Consider the following 4,988-nt stretch of genomic DNA (forward strand, 5'->3'; position numbering starts at 1 on the left):
ATTAGATACTTGGCTCCGCAGTCAGTATCACACAGGATAGGATTAGATACACAGCTCAGCAGTCAGTATCACACAGGAGAGGATTAGACACATGACTCAGTAGGCAGTATCACACAGGATAAGATTAGATACACAGCTCAGCAGTCAGTATCACACAGGATAGGATTAGATACACAGCTCAGCAGTCAGTATCACATAGGATAGGAATAGATACACGGCTCAGCAGACAGTATCACACAGGATAGGATTAGATACATGGCTCAGCAGTCAGTATCACACAAGATAGGATTAGATACACAGCTCAGCAGACAGTTCACACAGGATAGGATTAGATACGCAGCTCAGCACACAGTATCACACAGAATAGTATTAGATACACGGCTCAGTAGACAGTATCACATAGAATAGGATTAGATACACAGCTCAGCAGTCAGTATCACACAGGATAGGATTAGATGCACAGTTTTTATGTGCAATATAATCATTATAATTTGTTATAACTAACCACAGTTGGTTACTATACCCAGGCAATGCCGGGCTCTTCAGCTAGTTTACTTCTAAAAAGACATGGATTTCTCTGGAAAAATACATCAGATCACAGATATCAAGGAATCATTTTATTCAGCTTCCTATGAACTGCATGGGCATATAGACGGCTTAGTTAATCCTACTGACAGATTCACTTTAAGGCTCATTCAGACATTTGGTTTTTTTTTTCTTGTTGTTGATCCCATTTTAATCAGTTTTTCTTGGAGGAGAAAAAAAGAAAGGTTTCGCCAGCTACTTCAATCAGCCAATCTGTGAAAAATGGACATCATAAATGTCATGACTCAGTTGTTGGGTGTCCAGGAACCAGGGGCACCCTAGCTAGTCCTGTTCCCCAGATTACTTCTGATGGTTAAGACGCTAGGGCCATGTCCCTTGCCTTTTCTCCTGAATCTGCCCTCAATCTGTACTCTTCCCTCACCCAGGGAAGAGGGGTAGAAGTGTACCACAATACACCAACCAGACTAGCAAGGTAATACGAACAGATATAACAAAAAATAACAAACATATATAGATATACACACACATGTAACAGAGGAATGCATCAGGAAATGGAGGAGGGGGTTAAATCAAAGTAAGAGAAGAAAAAGAATTATCAAACATTCAAAACTTAGCACAGATAAATCCACCAAGCCCCAAAGTTATGATGTGCAGGCAGCATACACTGTTTACTTCTTGAAGTTACAGGACCTGCAGAAAGCTGAGGAACGTTGTGCTGGACCCCTTCTATCCGATATTTATGATTTATCCTAAGGATTGGACATTATTAACACAGTCCTCTTTCTTCTGCAGCATGGTGCGCTTCTCCTTTGCTGATGTAGACCTTTAAAACAAAGAAAACAAAAACAACCTACAGTCTAAATCATACGTGATGGCAACAGTTTATCGATGTTATTTACTATTGTGTATGTCATATACGCTCATCGGTTCCAAGGGTTACATTGCTGTCGGTGAAGCAATGGAACAAAAGACAGAGCATCTGTTTGTCATTACTGGAAACAGTTAAAAAAAAAAAAAAAAAACGAGGAAAAACCAGAGATGTGGACGGGGTGAATGCTGAGCAAGAGGCGATTAATTCATAGCAGCTGTACCAAACCCCTCCCCAGCTCTTTCATTTTATTCCACATTTAATGTGGATGGAGGTCAAACAAGGGGGACCCCACGTCACCCTCAATAAAATAAATAAATATTTATATGCTTCGAGGGACAGACAAAACAGTCCCTGAAAAGCTTCCCAAAGCCTCTAATTTTATGTGATCGGTTTCCCTCTACGAACATCTAGGATCCTTCCCTAGATATTGCTAGCTATTTTGTGCGGTCACGCTCCTTACTAATTTACAATAGCCCCATAAGCCATACAGTATAGTTATGTTGCACATGGTGATGTCATGAGGGCACTGAATAGTTTCCACCATTGCCAGTAAATTACACTGCTCAAACAAAGAGAAAGGAAAACTCAGCCTGGATTTATGGGAAAAGTTCATATAAATCTTCAGCTACTTCAGCCCCAGGCTCATGGAATATCACTGGTCTTCTGGGTCTTACTGAAAAATATTTGCTTTGTACTTTTATGGAACGTGTGGCTGTGATAGAAAAAAAAAGGAATAGAACAAAACAACACGTCTTTGAGAAAAATGGATAGGATCGCAGGTAATTCAAATTGTGTATCCACCTGATCATTTTATTTCATGTGTTTTTTTGCTGATAATTTTGCAATATTGATGCAAATAAACATGGGCATAAGGTACTAATGTGAAATAAATGTAGGGTGTATAACCCAATCTTCAATAAGATCCATACAGACTACTCACAAAAGCCAGGGATCAGCTGCAGCCCAGAACTTCCTCCTCATGTTCCGTTTGTCCGAAGGCGGAGACAGTGACGCCAGGGCTGATTGAGCGCCGGGAGTCACGTGTCATTCCACCGCATCACAACCCCAGGGAGAGAGAGTGCCAACACAGCTGGAACGGAGCCGGCACAGGAGGTTTTATTATGTTATCGGGGCATAACATTTAGTTTAGGAAGAGATTGCTCTAGTAGTGGAGAACCCCTTTAAGGCTGGAGTCACACTGGCGAGGAATACGGGAGAGTGAGAGGCCCAAAAAGCACGCATTAGACACGGACAAATGATTTTCTATGGGGTCACTCGCACCAGCCGTATATTTCTCATCCGTATCCTACGTTCCGTGCCACTCGCAGCATGCTGCGATTGTCAGCATACTACGGCCGTAATACGCCAATGCAAGTCTATGGGCGCGCAAAAAATACGGATTACACACGGACCACACGAGTGACTTGCGAGAAGTACGCACCCGGTGTCTTTTAGAAACCCTGTCATAGGGCTCCATTATATGTCCATTTTGCAAGCCTGCGAGAAAATCTCGCCATACGGATGCCATACGGATTGCATACGGATGCTGACATGCGCAAAATACGCGACCACACCTTGATTACGGATGACATACGGAGCACTATTTAGGGGTCTGTCATCCGTATTACGCATGTAAAATACTGACCGTATTTTGCGCAGGTTAGTGTGACTCCAGCCTAAAACTACAACTCTCATTTAACCATTTTGCAGAGGTCTATACAGGAGGGAGGTAAGCCAATATAAACGCCATTTTCACCTGAATGCATACTCAGATACACCATCAGCTAAAATGTATTGTGGTGCTGAGAGCCACCGACTCTCTGCACCGCAATTGCTATACACATTGCTGGCCAATCAGAGGCTGAAAGCTGATGTCGGCTTGCCATGTGTAGTCGCTCCCCGTACCAGCTATGGAGAATGAAGAAGACATTTCACCATGGGAGCGAGGACAGGTATGAAGAATAGCTTTTGTTTTCCAAATGTGTTGAAGAAGATGATGAGGAACACATTCTAAAGAGAGGGGCAAGGACGAAGGACTTTTTAAAGAAAAGTGCCAGGACAGGGGCCATTATTACAGCATGGGGAACAATATTACAGGATGGGGCACAGGCCAAGGGACATTATTACAGGATAGGACCCAGGACAAGGGACATTATTCCAGGAATGGACCAGGATGGGGACATTATTACACAAAGGAACAAGGATGGGGGACATTATTACATGATGAGCGCCAGGATGGGGGACATTATTACACAAAGGGACAGGGATGGGGGACATTATTACACAAAGGGACAGGGATGGGGGACTTTATTATAGGTTGAGAGCCAGTATTGGGGCATTATTACAGCATGGGAGTGAAGACAAGGGACGTTAATATGGTTAGGAGCCAGGACAGGGGACATTATTAAAGAAAGGTACCAAGATGAGGGAGATTACTAAAGAAAACCTGTTAGGGCCCCCATGCCCTACAACAGCAGAATTAACCTATGTATAATTAAATTCCCTAATGAGGGCTTTAGCTAGTCAATGGAGTGTTAGTTACCCCCGACTAGTCTGCTCTTTTTCCATGTTATCACAACCCTGTGAGCATGATAACATAATTTGCACGAGCTTGCCTTATCGCCAGCTCGTGCAAATCTAGCACATGCACGCCGCTCATTTTGGCAGCGTCAATGTGACTCTAAAGCCGGGAGTACGCACCCTGGCTTCAGAGGCACACTGTGCATGACCAGAAGCCATCTTCTGAACTTCCGTTCATACGCTGTAAAGCGGGGAAGTGTACACCTGGCTTCTGAGACGCATTAGCTCTGCAGAAATGAGCGTTGCGCATGCACTAGATTTGCATGAGCTGATGATGAGAGAAATCTTTTAAAGGAGTTGTCCAGTGCTGCCTCTGCAAGAAAAAAAAGTGTTCAGCTCACTCTTTATACTTCCATGTTGCTTTCAATCACGGGCCACAGCTCTGTCAGGCAGTAGACAAAATACGGAAAGGACGGTCCAGCTCAAAAGGGTAAAATCCAAAGCATTTTATTTAGATATCCATAACATAGGTATGCAGAATCCAAAAATGCATGAACCCGACCAGAAAACCGGAGGGAAGGTTGAGGAGACACTGTATGCGTTTCGATCGAAAAGTTCTTAAAATCAGTATAGCTCCAAGGGCAGGGATGTGGGAATATAACTAGTACACACAGGTGGCACCAATTAACATGAGATGGACATTTAAAACTGTGGGGAGGTTGAATTGACGGACAGGTCTGCCTGTGGAGAAAGGCAGAGGGATAGCGTGGTATAGGCTGAGATACAGAGAAAGGGGTGTCATGTGGTAGTTTGACCATTAGAGGGCAGTGGGGAGTGTAGGAGAAAGTGACTGTGTAACTGCCATGGGTCGAGGTAACTGTCATTGGTCAAAGGTAACTGTCAGGTGATAGTGGGCGGAGCTACCGTGACTGGGAGTATAAAGGCTAGGGAAGGTTCTGGAAAGTCCAGTCAGCCAGGGGAGCTCACTAGAGAGGAAGATCTGCCATAGAGAGAAAGACGGTAAAAGCCTTCTGAGAGTAACTGACAGTGC

This window comes from Dendrobates tinctorius, unplaced genomic scaffold (genome assembly GCF_039654945.1).
Source record: "Dendrobates tinctorius isolate UK_male_01 unplaced genomic scaffold, ASM3965494v1 ptg000199l, whole genome shotgun sequence".
NCBI classification, from domain to species: Eukaryota; Metazoa; Chordata; class Amphibia; order Anura; family Dendrobatidae; genus Dendrobates; species Dendrobates tinctorius.